Source organism: Lissotriton helveticus, chromosome 8 (assembly GCF_964261635.1).
Source record: "Lissotriton helveticus chromosome 8, aLisHel1.1, whole genome shotgun sequence".
NCBI classification, from domain to species: Eukaryota; Metazoa; Chordata; class Amphibia; order Caudata; family Salamandridae; genus Lissotriton; species Lissotriton helveticus.
The window spans coordinates 1,244,393,262-1,244,413,817 of NC_136069.1; the positions used below are offsets into that span (position 1 = coordinate 1,244,393,262).

Here is a 20,556-nt window from a genome sequence, read left to right on the forward strand (position 1 = left end):
TTCACGTCTGCAGCATAGCTGAGATCCGTGGAGGCGATGAGACACGTGGAACCGGACATCTTGAAAAGCCTGCAACTTGCTAAGTGTGCAGCTCCTGAGGAATCCTCGAAGCTGTGCACTGGGGATTGAGAAGCCCCGAATCCGAGCTCCACCTGCACCGAAGATCAGTCCTCCACACTCCACGAGTTCTGCGTGGGGCCATTCTGCTTGTGTTCTGCTCGACGCGTTGTCTGGTTGCTGGCCCGCTGGCTAGTAGCTTTTGTGACGACAATCCTTTTGAACCAACTCGCTGGTCTGGTTGCTCCAGACTGGCCCTTGCCTCCCTGCAAAGGTGAGGCACCTCTGACCCTGCTGGTCTGCACCAGAAGCCTTCTTTAAATCCTGCGTGGGTTGCCTTTGCCAAGGCTTGTTGACTCCAATCTGGCAGTCGACCCCTCCATCTGCGAGAACCTTCGTGGGACAGCTCGCCTCCAGCACCTGGTCGTCCTCGACGCCTCCTGGTCCGCGTGGCTGAAGAGACAAGCTTCAAGACAGCACCTGATTGCTCCTCGACGTCGTCTGGTTCCACCCAGTCACTGGCTAGTGACCCAGACTCTGTTCCCTCTGCATTCAGGTCCTCTTCATCCTCGATCCACCCTTGGATCCACCCGGACATCTTCCTCCTGGTCGCCTGCAGCATCTTTCTTCAAAGACTCCATAGACTTCAACGGCGAAACCCGACACATCTTCACACCTATGCACCCGCTTCCTGTGGGTGAGGTAACGCGAGTACTTCGGTGCTCCCAAAGGTATTGACTATCTAAGTGTCTAGGTTTTTAGTTGTTTTCTACTAGCTAGACCGGAAGTGTCCTAAATCCTTCCTTATCTAACTTCTAAGTTCCCATTGACTTTACATTGACTCACGCGTGTGTGTAAAGACACTGCACGCGCCGCCTGTGGGCCTCCCACTCCTAACCTAAGGTTCAGATAGTGTAGCCCCAGCGATTCCCTAGGCCCTAGGCCTTTCCTTTTCTCGTGACGTGGTACTTATACCACTTTCCTAATATATGGTTTGCTTCACCCCTAGGGCCTAACTGTAAATTGTGCAACTTAACGTATTCTGACTAAGTAACTTGTTATGTGCTTTTGCCTCTGATCTCATAAAGAGTTGAGAGGAGTGTGTTAGTAAATAAATACATATATATTTTATATATATCCTGTGTGGTGTCCTTTCATTTGGTATTCAAGGGGTTACATATGGTAAAACAGCTGGCTTTACACGCCCTCAAGAGTCTTTTAGCCTAAGACTGTTCTGTCCACGCTACCACTTGGATAGCTGGTCTATAAGGTTGATTTACAACTATCACCATAAGGGTTGTTTGGACTGGTGCAAGGTGTTCACTAGAATAGTGAACATCATATACCAGGCCAACTTCTCACAGTTGTCAATTAATTTTGAGATCATTCAAGACAAGAAAGTAAAGTTGTGTTAGTGGGTATTCTGTTAGTAATGTTAGTCATGTAATTTGTAGGCAATGTTTTCCAAGTGTTCTGTATCAACAAACATTCTGAATTGCTGAACATTTGAAAGGAGACGTTCATTAATTTCTCCAATTTCTTTAAATAATTTTCAGTTACAGACTACTTCCAAAAGATTGGCCTTTTCTCATTTCTTAGAAACTTTGCTCCTTTTATAAAGTTTCCAAAAAATGATAGACATTAGGATGGGCTTTGCTAATTGAGCTAGTGAAGAGTTATGCCAACCATCTACAGCATTCTTAGTTTTTGACCTCTAAGTATGTCAGGAAAAAGTTTCACCACTCATTATGGAATTTATTTTGCTGTTCTTCTGTGATCTTACCTGTTTAGATATTCAATCAATTTTTCTTCAAAGTAATTTAGAAGTGATGCCAAATGTTCTTCTATTTGTAAAAAAGAATCAGATTGAATAATTGCTGTGTAGATGTCATCTACACACGGAGGAGGGACAAAAGCGAATGCACTACGGGCCTGATTTAGATCTTGGAGGACGGGTCATTCCGGCGCAACGGTGACGGGTATCCCGTCTGCTGGAATATAAATCCCAGTATATCCTATGGGATTTATATTTCGGTCGACGGGGTATCAGTCACCGCTGTGATGGAGTAACCTGTCCACCAAGATCTAAATCAGGCCCTTTGTTTTTTACCTCAAATTGTAATTTACTATCTGTCATGTAGTGAGCTGCCAAGTATGTGTTTTTATATTTTCCTCGAATTAACCGGAAAAAAACTAAATCCCTAAATTTGTGATTCGGGGTACATTTGTTTACCTGTAGAAATCATTGCCAATTCAAAATCAATTAGTATTTTCGCAGCACTTTCATTTATGTTTTTCTCTTTTACAATTGTCAAAAATTCATGGTAACTAACTGACTGCTTGTTCTATAGTATTGCATATATTACTGGCATTGCATTATTTATGCTTCTATGAATAGTGTAAATTTGGTTGAATGAAGGTGGAGTAAATTTAAATGTTCCATCGATCATCCATCTTCAGTTTGTACTTACAAACTCAAGTTTGTAAGTTCAAACCACACACTTTTTTGCATGCCATAGTGTGCATGCATATTTTGTTTTTGGTCCTGAAAAAAGCCACACTGACCCTTAGAGGCATGAAAATAGATGGCTGAAACATGTTGAGTCAAGCACATGTCCATTGTCTGGAGTTAATCATTTAGCTTCGAAAAATGCTTGCAGTCTGCATGCCTTCAGACCTTCCCATCTTCAGTATTTATATTACTATAGGGTTTGAAATTTTAAGCCACCTCCCAAGCACCCACAGCCAATTAGGTGAGGAGAAAGTGACGCTGCGCCTCCTGGTGCGTTGCTAAATGGGAGATTTAGTCCCCTGTATGGCTGGCGGTGTCCGGCAGCAGGAAGACAAATTCACGGGCTCCTGTGCTGCGTGAACCGGAAGCAGCCTTTATGCGCCCCCCCGGCACGGAGGGGATGCTGGCGCCTACTGGCGCATTGCTAAATGAGGGATGTAGTCCCCGGTATGGCTTGCGGTGTCCGGTAGCAGGAAGACAAATTCATGGGCTCCCGCGCAGCAGGAGCCCTGAGGCAGCCTTTGTATGCCCCCCGGCGCGGAGAACATGACACTGGGGCCTACTGGCACGTTGCTAAATGGGGGTGTAGTCCCCGGTATGGCTGTCGGTGTCTGGTAGCAGGAAGACTAATTCATGGGCTCCCCGATGAGGCAGCAAGGGAGAGCAGAAGAGCCAGAGGTGTAGCAATGAGATGAGCAATAGGGAAGCAAGTGTTTATGACATGGGACACAGAAAGAAAGAGCTCAGTCAGGCAGTCAAGAGGCCCATTCCCACCCTCCAGCCTTTTACCTGACAGTGCTTGAAGTTTGCGTAAGGGAGCTGTGTTGTTGTGTTCCATAGTGAGTGACTCTGGACATTTGCAAAACTCAGGGCAGGCTTGCTACCTTTTCTGCAGTCACCAGTCTCACTGCACCACTGGAACCAAGCTATCCTTGGCGGAAGAGCCCTAACTAGCGCAAAACCGGTTCTAGGTTGCTTGTGTTCCAGGTCAGGAAGGACCTGGCCTGGACTTGGGCAGCAGTTTCCCATGAGGAGGAGGGTCAAGACTGATTTGAGTATGGCTGCGTCCAAACTGAGGTGGCATGGTGAGTGAAAAATGGTAGATTGGGACGCGGTCCAGACCGATTGCCAGTGAATGAGATTAATTCAGGCATTCCATCCATCACCTTGTTGTTTTGGGAGTTTGCGCCCTAAGGGCGTCGGGTACGCCCAGACGTGTGTCTCGGGCTTACTGTGCCACTAGAACCAAGCCATACCTAGCTGAAGAGCCTACTAGGTTGAAACCGGTCCTAAGTGGCTTGTGTTCTGGATCAGGGAGGAGCTGGACTGTTCTCATGAAGAGCAGGATCAATAGTGATTTGAATATGGCTGGGTATAAAGTGAGGTGGCATGGTGGGTGAAAATGATGGATTGGAATGTGGCCTGAGCGATTGCCAGTGGCTGAGATTAATTCAAGCATTTCATCGATAACCTTGTAATTTTTTCATATTCTATGACTGATATGTTTCTAACAACCCTACAAAGGGGATCCTAGGGGAGGCACATTAGGTTTAATTAGACTCCCGCCCCATGTCCAAATTTCAGGTTTTTATTTTACGACTTCATCATCCAGATAACACCACAAGCAGAGGCTTCTGACATGTGCCTGCACTAAACTGACAATACTAACGTTGATCTGACAGTCACTGTGCTGCTTTCTGACAGGATGCTGCTGTGTCCCTCCTGTGTCCCTCTATCTTAACCTGACACAGAGAAGCCCACGTGCTACAAGTGACGAGACACCATCATTATAGATTCCCGGTCACAGGCTACTTCTGGGATCCTGATTTAAAACTGATTTCCCACCCACCAGTAATCACTTAGCTTCCTTGTAGGCTGCTCCTGGAAATATGCATTCAGTCACGCCTTAATCCTGACAAAACTCATAGTGCCCTAGTTGTAGCTTTATGGTTGTTAGAATGCGGGGCTTTGAGTGGGCGGGGTCCCTTTGGTTCTCAGACCAGGTAGCAATTTAAAATTGACATTGAAACAAGTCCCTATCGAACCCTATATTCAACTTCTTGCCTTTAATGCAAAAACACTGATCAATTTTTGAACAATGGATGTAAAAAAATGCAAGGCAATCCGTGCCAGAGATTTATTTCCTGTTATGTTTCACATGGTTTACTTATTCTTGCATTCCCTAACAGTGTTTGCTAGTTCAAGGATGTTGTATTTCTATATTTTTATGTTTTACTTATTCTTGCATTCCCTAAGAGTGTTTGCTAGTACAAGGATGTTGTATTTCTATATTTTTTCACGTAGCATGTTATTCTTGTATAGTTTGTACTTTGAAATGAATTGCCTCCAAATGTTGTAACAGGCCATGATTGTGAGCTCTGGATTGGAGGCTGAAGGCAGTGCAACTTTCTCAGACTGTCAGTTAGTCAGAAAGATGTTGAGAATACATGGTCATCCAATCCTTGTCCTCTATGCAGAGCGCAAAGAGCAATGGTTACTTATTCAAGTTGCGATTTTGATTCTCTGCAAATGTGTGTATTGGAGGTTCACACTTCTCAAATACTGACAAGGAGAAAGAAAATGAAAATGAGGTCTTAACAGGTAAGTGGGTGAATTTGTGTGTTTGGGGGTGGTGAAGTGAAGGAGAGACAAGGAAGGTGCATTCAGGAGAGAGTGCAAAGAAGGTGCTGAAGAAGAAAGAGATGAGGTGCAAGATATGCAGATAGATGAGATGTGGAGAAAAAAGGGCATACATGTCTAACAAAGTGAAGATACCAGGAGTGACTGAGCTACTGAAGACCACTACCCATTCCATGGGCCTCAGATGTTTAATAAACTGTCTTGATTTTAGAATTCAAACACTTTCAATGTTAATTATTTACAACAAAAATCAATGTTGTTACTCATTTATCTGAAACAGCTAACAAACATTAGCACAGCCAACAGTCTGGACTGGTTTTAGGTGTATGTCAGTTTTTGAGTTATATATCTGGATGCAATAACAGAAGATGCTGTTGTCCTGATGTTTTCCATTCTTTTTTGTGAGCTACAATTTCACGAGAGCGGTCACTAGACGGTGATCACTGCTGATGTACCCTCCCCACTCTGATATTTAGCTGTGAGCTTCTCCGGGTGCTGCTTATCTTTGGGTATTCTATCTGGTATCTGTCTGGCAAAATATCAGACGGCAGCACTTCGAAGTAACAAAATTACAGGACCCCAAGACTGAGAAAATGTAGATCTTACAAATCAAAAACAGGTTCCAACTCCTGGTAGACACAGATTAGTTTGAGGGAGCTCCAGACGCAGTCAACAAGAAATGGGAATAGGTCTTTTCAATAGATGCAAGAGTAGTGAAACTTGCCTGGGGACCAAGGGCAAGGAAGAGCAAAGAATGGATAAGACAAGACACATGGCAAACTACTGAAGACAGGAGTGTGCAAAAAAGAAACTGGTGGAGGCCAAATCTGAGAGGCTACATGAGAAGTACAAGTAATAGTACATTAAAGCAAACAGCAGCCAAAAGAATGACGGCACACATGGATAACCTTGCCGGCCAAGCAGAGGATGCAGCCAGTAGAGTATAACGGGGGAAGTTCTTCAAGATCACAAGGATAGTCAATGGTAAATCTAGTGCAACATAAAACACCCCTATCATCAACTAGTAGGGCAGGCTACTCACAAGAGAGAAGGAGTAGGAAGCACGCTTGGCCAAGCACTTCAAAGAAGTCTTGAACAGACCAGTAACAATAAGCGAAGCAGACATCTAAGAAGAGACAGACTTGGATGTGAACAGCACCCCACTATAGAAAGAAGAAATCATCATTGCCATCTGATCTCTCTTGAACGGGAAAGCCCCATGCCAATACAAGTAGTTTGACCAAATAGGTGTTTAAAGAGATATATGGCGCAGAAGTGTTGTTTGAAATTCAAGTGTTTACTTGTGATGTACTGTTGGTTATGTGGTAATTTGGCCTGTGCTACAGATAATTGTGAAAACTGTATTCAATCGTGGATTGAGCTTTAGGAGGGATTGGGTGTTTACTCTCCTTTTTCTGTAAGCACGGCTATACAAAGGGGACACAGAATAGATTAATTTTTGAATCCTCAATAACGTAGTGTAAATTTTACATGAGAGCCATATATCTCTTTAAACACCTATTTGGTCAAACTATTTAACTTAAAAGAAGGCGCTCTGTAAACACAAATGCATACTAAGGCAACAATGAGTGACAATTCGGATCGGGATAGGATGGCAGCTGAGCTATTTGATAATTTGAGTAAGGGGAGCACAGTGAATCAAGCTGTACAGAGTGGTAATCAACCTAAGAATGAAGGCTTACATGAGAAATGTATCAAATTAGAGAAATTAAAACGTGCGGAAATGTCCAAATGGTGAGACGGAACAACACTTAAGCAATATGTCAAACTTAATAGAATTCCCAGGGGTCTTCGTTCACAGATCATCCCGACGTATGATGATCTGGATGAAGACCTCTTGGATACGTGGGAAATGGAACTAATAGTTCCATGAAACTTATGGACATATTGATAGAGAATGCGGAGAGGAAAGTTGCCAAATTCCAGGCAGAAATTGCACAGTTGGAGTCTGAGATTCTGGCACTTAATATGCCAGAGCCCACAACTACAAATTATGAGATCTTGAAGAAAGTATTATTCGACCATCAAAATGATATTAAGCAGAGAAAGGCCCGGAAATTAAAAAGAGATGAGCTGGATTACAACAATGGGAGAATTTTTACATTCTCAAGTAAATATGATTATTTGATGCAGACTGATAAAACAAAACAAGAGCCTGCACCCGTGTCAGTGAGTTCTAGCAAAACGTCGCTTAGTACCATACCAACTAGTGATAGCGAGACAGTGGTATCGGCAGGTGCCATATCCAAGCAACCACACCCGTTAGGCAACTCTTCCTTCATGCTAGAAGTAAATCGAATAAAACGAGGGAACAGAGATCAAACCAAGAAAGTAGACAATACAAGAAAACAAGGCGTGGAAAGAGGGGCGGAAGATCCAATGGACAATCCCAGAATGAAAACCCGTTCCTGGGACAAGAAACAATAACAGTGGAACTTAAGAAACAAGTAGAAGTAATAAACCTTTCAGATTATACCTTGACGGAATTGGCAATTTCATTACTTAAGAAAGGCTTGGGCTTTTGTCCTCAATCAATGGGTGATTTATGTACTACAAAAATTGATTTATTTAAGTTTGTAAGACACCTAAAGCTCAAGAAGCATTTTGCATTGAATCCTAAACCCAATAAAGTTACGACAAAAGCATTATTAGGTACAGTGTCCAGTGATTTGACCATCATAAATACTAAATATATCAGTTGAGGAAAACGGGTCGCACTTAATTTTGTGGAGGTTCCGGATCATTTTAAGGAAACGCGATAATTCTAAGGCTAATAAATAAGTACCATGGTGCAATAAGAAAATCACAAGGAGAAATTTGGTGAATGATAATTTCCTGCTGTGGACACAGCAAGGATAGGATACTGTCATTCTAAAGATACGAAAGCCCTGAGGAAGTCGTGGGGACACACCCATACACGACGAAACGCGCTGGCACAAGGGAGTGGAAGAATGTGAACAAGAATAGAGAAATATAAACAAAGACAAGCCCAGAAGTGTTGTTTGAAATTCAAGTGTTTACTTGTGATGTACTGTTGGTTATGTGGTAATTTGGCCTGTACTACAGATAATTGTGAAAACCCATGCCAATACAGCCTGAATGCAGAATTGTTCAAGGCAGGCCCTGAAACATCAGCCAAGATTCTCCAACCACTGTTTAAACTGATTTGTGAGGGAAACAAAATACCAGACGACTTGAACTAATGCATCATCATCAAGATTCCAAAGAAAGGAGAATTAACCAACAGTAATAACTGGCATCAAATTACCCCTTCTGTCAATCCCGAGTAAAATCCTAATGAAAATCATTATACAGCACATTTCTGAAGCAGTGGACTAGCAGTTAAGAAAAGAGCAGGCAGGGTTCAGCAACAGGAGAGGGTGTGTTAATCAGATCCTTATTCTATGCAACCTCATAGAGCAGAGCACAGAGTGGCTCAACTTAATTGATTTTGAGAAAATCTTAGAAAGTATCCACTGTGACAGTCTATGGCACATACTGAGAGCCTATGGCATACTGCAGCAGACAGATTTCCTCCTCAATAACTTCTATGAAAATGCTATCTGCTAAGTGAGTAAATATAGCTCTGAAGTCAAGACCAGTGTGAGACATGGATGCGTTAGGTCAACATTGCTCTTCAACCTGACTGGGTGATGCAACGCACAACTCAAGACCAAGCCAGAGGTATCAGATGGACCTTATTTTCTATACTGGAAGACCTCGGCTATGCAGATGAGCTAGCTTTGCTCTCTCACACACTTCAGCATATGCAAGAAAAGATGTCTTGCCTCAGCATTAATGTACAGCAAGCAGTTCTGAAGATCAACACAAAAACAACCTAAAACCTTCAACATGATAGATGGAGAGGACCTAGTCATGACTGAAGAGTTCACCTACCTGGGCAGTACTAACGGACATAATGGAGGGGCATGCAGAGACATCAAGAGTAGACTGAACAGGGCCAGAAATGCCTTACGGATGCTGAACAATGTGTAAAGGCCATCCCAGTACAGCACCAACAGCAAGCTAAGGCTTTACCAGAGCTGTGATCTGTCCACACTACTGTATAGATCAGAATGGGGGTGGATGATGAAAGGCATCACTAAAACTGTCAGCTTTCCACACCAGTAACCTGAGAAGAAAGGTGCACATTTTTGGGCCGTGAAAAATCTCCAACCAGGAAGTTCTCACCAGATACAAGCAAGAGAGCCTGGTGAAGGGAAGAGACGAGGCCCACAGCTTAGGATATGAGCACGCTTTATTCCCCTCCACCACCGTTGAAGTCCTGGCAGCAACTGCCATCAGAACCCCTCAGTGGAACCGAACCCTCCCTATGTTCCATGCAGGGAACACACAGTCCGTTCCCACCCTGCATTCCACACCACCTCAGCACATGCCAACACCCCCTCCTTCACAACAAAACAAACACTATAAGAAATATAAGTTAAATAACAAAATGAATATGCTTTTCAGAGGTGTTGGGGTGGATGCTCCCGCGCACCCCGTGGTTGGCTCTTCTCCACGTGATGGATGGGATTGGTGGCAACGCCTATAAACGGCATCTGCTGCTCCTGGGGCTCACCCTGGCAAAACGGGACATCGCCAGGGGCTGGAAGAATGATCGGGGGCCCCCGCTCTCTGCATGGAGGAATGGTCTGGATTTTAACATGGGGCTCGAACAACCCATCTTCGTTGCCCGTGGCTGTCCGCGGAAGCACTATAAAATATGGAAGAGGTGGGCGGATTATAGAGGATTGTGGCTGGATCCCCCGGGTGAGTTGGATGATCCCTCTGGTGATTGATGTGAGAGGGGCTAACTGTAGAGATAGGTCCTTTTTGGCACGGGTGCTCCTGAGTGGTGCGGGGCCAGGGGGAGGGACTCTGTTGCGGGTACTCCTCTGTGTATGTGTAGCTTTCAACGGGTGATTCATTGGTAGTCTATGCGTTGGACTCGGTGGTCGGTAGCGCAATCTGGGGTGGGGTGGCGGGGGTGTAGGTTAATTGGCTCGTTTGACTCAGTTCTCTGGTGGCGGGACCTGTTTCTCTGTTAAGCTCAATGCCCACTTGCGCTTCATATATTGCTGTGGCAGTGGTCTCTGGAGTACAGAGCCCTGCGCCTTTGGATGGGCACTGTAAACAAGACACTTTATTGGCCAGAAATGTATCCCATTTATTTTGGTTCCTAAAGCAGATACGCACAGAGAAATAAGGTTGAATCTACTACATGTTATGTTGTGCATTTATATGTTGGATGAGCCGGGGGGAGGGGGTGGGGGCTGGTTGCTGGGTCTTGTTCCCTTTTAGGTTTCTTAAAAGTCAATTGAGAAGTGATGTATAGTCGCAGTACTATTGGACTAGATGTTTGATTTATGCATGATGTGTTGCCCTCAAAAGCGAGGTACGAAGATGTAATGCATGGCTAGGTCTCCTTGCTGATCTGAGTCCTATCTTGTCACAATTCCGTTGGGGGTGATGCACTGTCTGATTATGTACTGTAATGCTTTTGTTCAATAAAATATATATTTTTTTAAAAATAACTAAATTAACTGATCAAAGTTGATCCTGCATTCGTCATCCCACCCATACCTTGCAGTCTTTTTGAGGAGTTTGCGCAAACACAGTTTTATCTGCGGAGTTGCTAACAAACTTGCCATAGTATTCTACTAAGCCAAGAAATGAGTGACGTTACTCATCTTTGGATATGGGTGCATGTTGGATGGCTTCTAGAATCTTCATTTTGGACTTAACCACTCTACTGGAGACAGGATGACCCAAATAATCCACCCTGTCTTGGGAAAATTAATTTTTTTCTCTTTTTAAAGTTAACCCGCTAGCCTTCACGGTATCCAACACATTCCTCACTCTTTTGTCATGCTCAGCCTCCATTTTACCAAAAATCAAAATGTCATCTTAGAAAAATTAGACCCCTTTGGTGTTTTCAAATGATTTGCTTATTAAACGAAAGACTACAGCAGATGCCGGATGCCAGGACAAACACTATCCAAAAGGAACGATAGGCCCCTTCAGGTGAAACAAAGGATGTGAGGTGCCTGGAATCTCTGCTCAATTCAATCTAGTGATAGGCCGAGGATATATTCAAAGATGTAAACACACAAGCATCACCCAAAGTCACCAGCATTTAGTTGATGTTGGTTAGAGTTTGGAGATTCATCCAAATATTAGAGTTAAGATCCCTCAAATCTACGCAAAGTCTTAAAGACTTGCCAGCTTTGCGTGCTAGAGCTATGGGGGCAACCATTCAGACCTCTCAATGGGTTCAATTACCCCAATGCAACACAATTTGTTCAATTTGTGCTTCAGTTAGTCACGCAAATCTAACTGAACTTTGTGGGTCACTGCTAGTGCATTGTCCTGAAGCACTATACGATGCTGGAATACCTTCAGCTTACCACATTTTTCATTAAAAACCTTAGGATATTCCTTGACCCAATCGTCAGTTCTCAAATGAGAAACCTGACTAGAATCGGAGAGGTTCTTAGCGTGTTGTGCAACACCAACCTCACTCATCACTGGTCTAGATATTACCATGTCTAGATGATTGGGGTCCAAAATAATATCAAGAGCCCTTATTCATCACAAACTAACACATTTCCCCCATCTTTGACTATGTCCACAGGCCCCACAACAGATTTCTCATCAAACTCCAAAATGGCCTAGAATTTCCACAGCACCTCTTCTTATTTGTTGCTGGTTTGTTCAATCAACTGGTGACTGATGTTCTGGTCTTTGAATTCCCAATAATTGCAGGACACAGCAAGAGTTCTGAGGGCGAAAACAGAATAGTCAATAGATTACCCTGGAATCTGAGAACTTTGAAGAAACTTGTGACACTCTATATTTTTCTTTGGATTAAACCTTTTATCCGAAGTCTTGACAATAGATGCATAACCATCATCCACCATAGCAGAATCCCTGTCTTCTCCAGTACCCGTGGGAACACTAACCACCTCCAAAGGCAAGATTTTTAGTATGCAACTTCCTTCAGAACCCAAATTGTAAAGGAGGATGGCCTTTTTCTTTTTCGAGGTGAAGGTATCCCCATGAATTGCTTCTAAATATGCTTCAACGGTCTCCTTCCACTGTTGCCAATCATTGGAAGAGTTCCAGGTAGTTGAAGGAAAGGTGGTGGCACTGATATTCTCTCCATAAGGTGACCAATGCGTGGGTGAGTTGCTGCCATGCCACACATTAATGATACACAATTTCTGACAATACAAGATAGTTAAGGAGTTGATTGTACATGAAAGTGTGCCTGTCACCGATCATTGATGCAAGCCATAGCAAAAACTGCAACAGTACTTAAAGGTGTGCCGATCACCAATGTGGCATACGCCTAGAATAAGCAAGCCCTTTAAATAAAACCAAACTGTCAATTAGCAATGGTACGCCGGCTAATTTGCTACAAGTAGGTTTCTTCTAATGTAATTCTTAATAACTTCCCCAATTCAAGATGGCCGTTGATGTTGCACATAAGAAGCGTGTGTTTCCACAGGAATTAGTGGTTAAATCAGCCCTGGATAAGGCTCAAAATTGGCACTGGGTAACTACAGCAACCAAAAACAACAGCAGCCGAATGGAAGGACGGGGCCTGTAGCGACGACACGCGCAAGTGTGTTTCCACAGTCAATCAGGTTCAATCCAGAAGCCTGAAAGAATATATAAGGCACTATGCGCTGCACTTACTTTAAGGGCTTCACGATCAATAGGCCGACTAATGTGCACTTCCGAAGCCCTGGTGGAAGACAATTGTCGAAAAGCTGAAGAACAGCAGAACCGGGGAACTGCAGTGGAAGCGGCTGGCTTGTTGGTGCGGCAGAGTGCAAGAATGGGGCTTCAACACCGGATCGCCAGTGAAGTGAATAAAGAGGCCCATGGCTTATTCCCTTCTACCAGTGCTGAAGTCTCAGCAGCAACTGCCATCGGAACCTCTCCGTGTAACCCTCCCTATGTTCCACGCAGGGCACACACAGCACGTTCCCACCCTGCATTGCACAGCACATCCGAACACATGAACACAATCATTATGAGAAAAAGATGGGAGATGGCTAGGAGACACCATCTGAAGAGACCTCGACTCCATCACAAGAACAGCTTTCCACTGAACCCCAGAAGGCAGGCAAGCCATAGAACACCTTGAGACAAACTGTGGAAACAGAAATTAAGACCGTGAACCATAGCTGGGGCACCATACAGAGACTTGCACATGATGACAGAAGTGGAAGTCCTTCGTTGCTGCCCTACATGCCAGTCAGCATAAAGGGCAGTAAGTAAATAATAACAGAAAGCTCAGAAAAGGCACCAAAACACCACTCTAGTGGCACCCTATGGAAATCAGGGAAATGTAGTTTACATGTTTAAGCCACGCCCTTTTTAGAGGCCCCATCCGCACCACCACCCCCACTCTGTTTTCATCTCACTTAAAGCCCTATTAGAATGTCTTTACATTCCACATGCTCTGTGAACTCGGTAGTGGGATTTCAAACAGAAGGAGCTGCCTGGATTGTTGAGGATCACCACTGGCTGTGATCCCAACAAAGCTCCCTCATTAATCCTCTTGGCTCTGGAATTTCTTCTTAATTGCCGTCTTCTGGCAGCTGAGATGTTGCCTTGGGGTTATGGGATGGGCTCGTTTTCCCCTCATTGAGTCTGCCACCCTCACCGACCTATTCTGACCGATGACTCTGTCTTTTCTAGCTCGCCCACTACAGAGCCATCACTGCCCGCCCATCCGGATCTCTGAACCAGGCTAGTTTCCCTCCCCGGTGCTGGTCCCGAGATGTCTCCGAACGCCCAGCAGTTTGGGTCCGTGGCGGCGCCTCCTGTCTAACACAAGGAGGTGGAGCAGCCGCTATTGGTGCCACCCCGGGACCATCGTGCCCGACAGTCTAACCACAGACTATAACGGCCTCAATGTGTAGTTTGTAAACACAAGGAACATCTGGATAATCACTTCCGGACTGATCAATAAGGCGATCAGTTCCGGAGCGGCAGGCATTTGCTTCCGGTGTTCTGCCAAGTCTTCTTTTCCGGGGCGGTCCTGTTATTTTTTTTAACCAACCACAAGATGCAGGGGATAGAGCAGCCACCAGGCACAACATAGCCCCGCCCACTGACTGTCAATCACTGCAAACTAGCTTTCCGATTGCCACTCCCTGTCCCTGCCTTCACTTGTTGAAGTCGGGAAGAGTCGAAAGCGAAGCAGAGAGTTTGGATTTTTAAAGATCTCCGGGCGCCGGAGGTAAGTCGAACTTTTGGAAAAACTGCGGGTTGTTTCGAGAGGATTGGTACTTTTGTGTGATCAGCGAAAAAAGTAAATCTTTTTACTCTTTTGGCCACTCACGCCCCTGGCCTTACTTACAGGCACTTCCCTTTCTGCTTTTTTGCTGTAACTCCTTCATTTCCACACCCCTTGGCATTGCTGTCCCTTGCCACCTACCCCCAGGCTTCTTCCCTCCCCCAAACTCATGCCGTTTGGGTTTATGCTCTGCACCCCTCTCCTGTCATTCTTTCTGTCTCTGATCCACCTCTGGATTGCGATACCTTCCACCCCAATTTTTTGTTTTTTACTGGCCCAGATATAAATACTAATCGACACCTTGCCCCCCCCGCCATTTATTTGCCATCACTTTATTAAAGTTGAAGACTGCATCCGAATGACCCGATGCTGCAGTTTTACTCAACCCGGCCCTGTCCAGAGATTTAGACCTGCTTTGTTTTGCTGGTGAACACCAGTCCATATGACCAGAGACTCTGGCTTCTGAAAGTTGTGTCCTTAGATCAAACATCCCCGTCAAATATCCAGAATTGAACTAATTATGTAAGACTGCTCGCCACCAGTTGCCCACTATGTAATTCCCCAAAGTGTATGTATTAAACTGATAGAGCGCGCGCGAGGTCACCCAACCAATAATTTCGCCCCATATATTTCAATTCACCATATACATTGACCGGGTGACTTCACGGGCTGCTACCAATTTGTGTGAATTCCCTACTGTTATTCCTCAGCGTACCCGACTTACCATCCACCGACACGGGTACCTATGACCACAATGGATCAGGGAGCTAGCTGTAAAAGGAAAGGCAGCAAAATACAATTCAAATTGACCTTCAATACCTTTGTAAAATGACCACGGACAACTGGAAGTTTTAAAGTCATTATCTAAAGTTCGTTCTCAGTAAGCATTAGATTTACAAGGATAAGACAATCGATAATCAAGATAATGAAAAGTACATAACTATAGAGAAATAAAGTCAGGGTAATCATGGAAATGCTAATATGGGATGCAACAGGAAACGCTATGCATTTAGGGCAAAAGTTCTTTGGACAGTTTAAGAAAGGCCGTTCTAGACCATATCAGGAAATGACAAACTGCAATGCAAAATATGATTTCTAACAGGTAGGGTAACATGGGAAACGTTATGGAAATATGCAATGACTTTACGTTTCAATAATTTGCGGCAAAGCATGGAAAAATCAACATGTGCAAAGGTGTGTCTTTATTGAAGCAAAAGACAGAAAATAGAAAGGTGCAAGTTTGAAAGATTTCAGAGCAATATTTACCTAGACTGGTGTGAAAACCAAACCCCGGCCACGGGTCAGTTAAGGACAGGAAACCCTCAAGGAAGGATACCCTTCAATGGACAGCAGGTGCAGAATGGACACCCAGGACAAGACAGGAAACCCTCAGATTAGGAATCAGGACAGGACAGGAAACCCTCAGGACAGGACCAGCACCCGCAGTTTGGAAGCAACGCCTGCGCTCCACCCTCTCTGCAGCTATCGATCAAGACCCCGATTGGGTCAGCGAACTCCCAGCCAAGTGCTTCGCCAGCACTTTAAGGTTTAGTAAAACCTTAGTCTATGGTCAATTTCGGACAGAGTACTCCGCAGTGCTCTGTATCTTCAGTCACCTATTGAGTGCGTTGGGTCAGTGACAGGTCAGCTAAACCAGACAAGTCGGACAATTTCCCTAGGTGAACCCAGGGTAGATATACAGTTTGGGGACGGTGTACCACCCCCCAATGTTGCAAAGTGTCAGAATCCCTCAATTTGGATTGGTCCTAAGATAGGATTTGGGTAACACACCAATCAGAACACACTATTTCGATGCCTACTTTGCATCTCTGGGTACCGCCTAGCGAGATTGGGGTTCTCATGAGAAAGTCCAGGGAAATACAATGACAAATTAACATTGTTTCAGAATAGGGACACATGACTCCGTCCTGCTGAGTTCGCAGGTCAGTTCTCAGGAGCATCTTGCCCATCCCTGCCAGCTGGCTGAGTTCCACCAGCCAAGGTTGACTTCTCCCCAGACGGACGGTCCTGCGCAGAAAGGACCTCCAAGATGGCTTTCGGCTCAGTCAGACCCCCATTTCCCGCGGTACATAAAAAGTAAGCGAGAACAAATTAATACATAGAAATAACGTTATGAAAACACATCATTGGTTTTGTACTTTCAACTTATCACCAAAAATTATACTTATGCAGTCTAAATGTTAGCTACATATACACAGGCACAAGAGCAATGGCACGAGCAGTACCACGTTATTGCCAAAACTATGTATTACGCATGCGCAACTATTTCCCTCCAAACCTGCAAACACGTCAGGACACGTGAGTGTGACTGACGCATGCGCAGAAGCTATTTCAAAGCAGCGGCCATTTTATTGACTCGAATTAATCGTATTAGAAATACACATGTGCAAGCTTCATTTACCTCGTTTAAACATGAAATAAAGGTTAGTAAGACGTACAACTTATTACTTGGTTACACATGAGCGAGGTTCATGACTACAGCAAGTCGCAAATGCGGAGCTTTGCTTCATCAAAACTATACCTTCTTTGCATGAGATGGGGCACTTAAAATTCATATATCCACAGTTTGCCGGAAATGCCAGGCGAGGGCCCTGGGAATACCCAATTGGTTAGAAGGTGGCATGGGACGAGCTAGCTGCAGGGCCCATACTCACTGAATTATTAATTACATTAAAATAATTGACCATAAGTGAAATGTACTTCCTGAATCCATTATGTCACTTCTACATTGGTACTGGAACAGTTACTCAACTGTCTCCTATACGGCCGGTGTGGTAGTACCACCACTTTTCAGCAAGACCGCTGTAATCGTATTGGACAGTGCAGCCTCTTTCAGAAGTGTTGATCTACTCTCAATGGGTAGCAGTAGTCCTTCCTAGTATGGCTCCTTTCTGAGTAATAATATATTGGTTTAATATTGCGCAACCTATCACAATGTTTGCTGTCAAAAAGTGCTGTAAACAACAGGTGCTACTGTTCAATTTGATGGCACTCAATTTATCAACTTCTGAAAGTTGAAAGGCTAAGTTGGTGTTGCTGACAATGAAACTTGGGACTTGCAGGCTGCACAGATTTCAACAGCTGGTGGGTAACTTGATGAGTTTTTTGGGTGGCTGTATGTCAATACTTCCGAACAGGGCTGCCATAATTTCAGTGGGACAGTACCGCCATGTGTGCTGTACTGCCATATTTGTAATGGACGGTTATAACACTTGTCTGCAGTATTGTCGTAATTTAAATGTGATCTGCAGGAAGCAGATGTTTAATGACTATGCAATTACATATGGTTTCTATTTTTAGCACTTAGAATGTTCAGACACAAATATGATAAACCTTAAACGAAACAATGTATTTAAGCATAAGACATGGATTGTAGAAAAAGTTTGTATTTATTAATACTTTATACTGTGCCAATGACATGTCAAAATACAGGAATTTACAGTCCAGCCCTCCATTTCCTTCACCCTCATTCACTCAGTGTTCTTTAATGAAATATTTGTTAAAGAACAATCCTGTTTGTGCCTTGAAGTACCACCAGACCACAACATTTGTAGTGGACAAGCTCCTTGCATTGTAACCTCCGAATTGTTTTTTATTGTTGTACAGAACATTTTTAATTCTGAAAAAAGTGACATCTTTTTTGATTGGGTGATATACATTTTTGAAAATCTGATTGATACATTATTAATTAAAAGGTTATATTAAACGAAACCCTTAGCAGTGACTTGTTGGGTTTAAATGTCCTAAGTCAGCTGAAAAATATTGTATTCCGTCTGCAAAATTAAATCCGTTTGATCAAAGACTACAAACAGAAAACACAACAGAGAAAGATTATTAGAAAAACACTGCACTGAGATTGACTTGTCCTTAAGTCTTTCTGCTTCCGAAATCTTTGCTTTTGCCCTCATATGCATAAGTTATCTGTTAATCCGGCAAACCCTTCATGTTCCAGCATGACTCCAGAGTTTATCATAAGATACACTGGATTCTACTCCATTTCTTTAGAGGCAATATTTAAGAAGGATGTGGTGAGCGGGTTGGATGCGTAAGTCGACACCAAGTAATCGACACTTCTTTCCCATCACTTTGAGACCAAAATTAAGTCTAAGGCTCTGGAAGACATGCATTTGTGTACCTCTGTACCACTCCAGTTTTATTATTCTGATACATTTTGTTTCACTCCTTCCTTCCAAGCTTTGATATTCAGTTGTGTTTCAAATATCAAGTGTGTGTCCTAGTGATAAACATAATGCGAAAATATAATTTCTTGTGATACCTACTACGTTGCTTCATGTTATTATTGCCCTGTGTACTTAACAACCTACCTCCTTGGAATCCAGTGGAGAGTCATGTGTTTCATACAACGGTTGTACGTGTGGACAAGTTGCAAACATGTTTACATTGTTTGCTCCATCACCTTCATCCTTGCAGAGGCTGGATATAAAATGTGCTGGTTAAAAATAGTTTTTATTGTTATTTACATTTGTAGATTGTAGTAATTGCATACTTTCTGCCAGCATTGGAAATCCAGAGTTGTCTCTGCCTCTCCCATTAATGATTCTCAGAGTGTTTTTCTTTTTTATGGATAGATACACTGCATTCATTATTCTGTTGTACATGGTTATTTGTGACTTAGTCTGTGTGCACTGTTATCTGAATGTTTGTTGTTTATTGTGCAAGGATGCCTGGGTGTTTGTTGGCATTTCTGAAAATTGATGTCTGTTGGCGACTTGATTTATGTGCATTCTTTGTGCATGGTTTCTCATACACTGTGTTTATTAATGTGTATGCAAGTACAAATAACATCCCTTTCCTGTTTGTCACTGCTTGCTTTTTGGTATTATTTAATACTGTAAGCCGGTTTTATATATTTTGTGACGCGTTTCCTTTAGGGAGCACTTCTTTGTAAATTCTTGATTTAAGCCAGTTGGAAAGGTTCCGACAGCGATATCAATGAACATTGAAAGCACACATTAGCCAATATTTAAGAGCTCTGAGGGCTGAACAGAGCATGCAATGGTCCCATGGAATGATGCACAATTGTCAGCCTCTTTTCCAAACAAAACAAAACAAAAAACCTTGAGATGAGGGAATTTTGAAGCAAAACGTTAGTGTTGCGACTTTTATAACAGTAAATAGATTTTGGTTTTAGCTTTTGCTGATAACGTTTCTTAAAATACATTTTTTGTCTGCATACTCAACCAGCAAATAGCTCTTATCTCACTTGTGGGTTCAAAAGGCACATTTCAGACTATTCTTTTTATAGTGCTATCTAACTCTCTAAGGGGTTGCCCTTTTCGAGATTTTCAGGTGTAAATGAAATTGCTACTTATGCTGTATTTTACTTTCTGATCGGTGTGACAGAGCGCGTAAGTACCTAGCAACAGTAATTTTTTGCCATAGCACGTGATTCATATTAGTACATAGTCACTTGCAGTCTTTAATTTCTTTCTGTAATCTATTGAAATAAGTTGGGTCAGAAAACATCATGTCTTTTTAGTTGTGATAGATCGCAAGAACTATGACAAAGGTTGCATAGCAAAAAAGGTAGAAAATACTTTGAAAGTTTTAACAATCACCGGCGTTGGGGGAGGGGAGGGGAGAGGGAGGGAGGGAGGTGGGTGGAGGGAGGTATTGCAGGAACTGGGTTAATCAGACCGTGTTTTAGTGCTTTTGGTGTGAGTCGTTTTTCTAGCATTTGAATACATCAAATAAAGTAACTCTACTGTCCTGGCTTAATGTATAGGGCTTTCTTACCTCAGCTCTATGTTTGAATCCCATCTTGGCACACCAGCATTGTTTGTGCTTACAGGTTGACTAAATTGCAGTAAATAAGGCATACTGCTTTGAAAGTTAATATTTTCCAAGGCCCTGCTTGCAGGAGAGTCAACTGCATAAAGGATACAGAAATACAAGCTTTACTTTCACCCACTGGAAAAGTTTGAAGAAAAATTGACCCATCTAGAACTAGCCAACCATAGGGATCAAT

At 43.3% G+C, this 20,556-nt stretch overlaps 1 protein-coding gene across 2 annotated transcripts in view; it reads left to right on the forward strand.

The window, feature by feature from the left end:
- The first annotated feature begins 14,366 nt into the window (after positions 1-14,366).
- The window catches only part of CYFIP1 (cytoplasmic FMR1 interacting protein 1), a 488,976-nt gene continuing 482,786 nt past the window's right edge, over positions 14,367-20,556 (forward strand). The window contains exon 1 of one of the 2 annotated variants that reach the window (XM_078658231.1): positions 14,367-14,489. The gene's annotated coding sequence lies outside the window, so the exon portion shown is untranslated. The remainder of the gene's footprint in view (positions 14,490-20,556) is intronic. The other variant, XM_078658230.1, reaches the window with a different exon arrangement.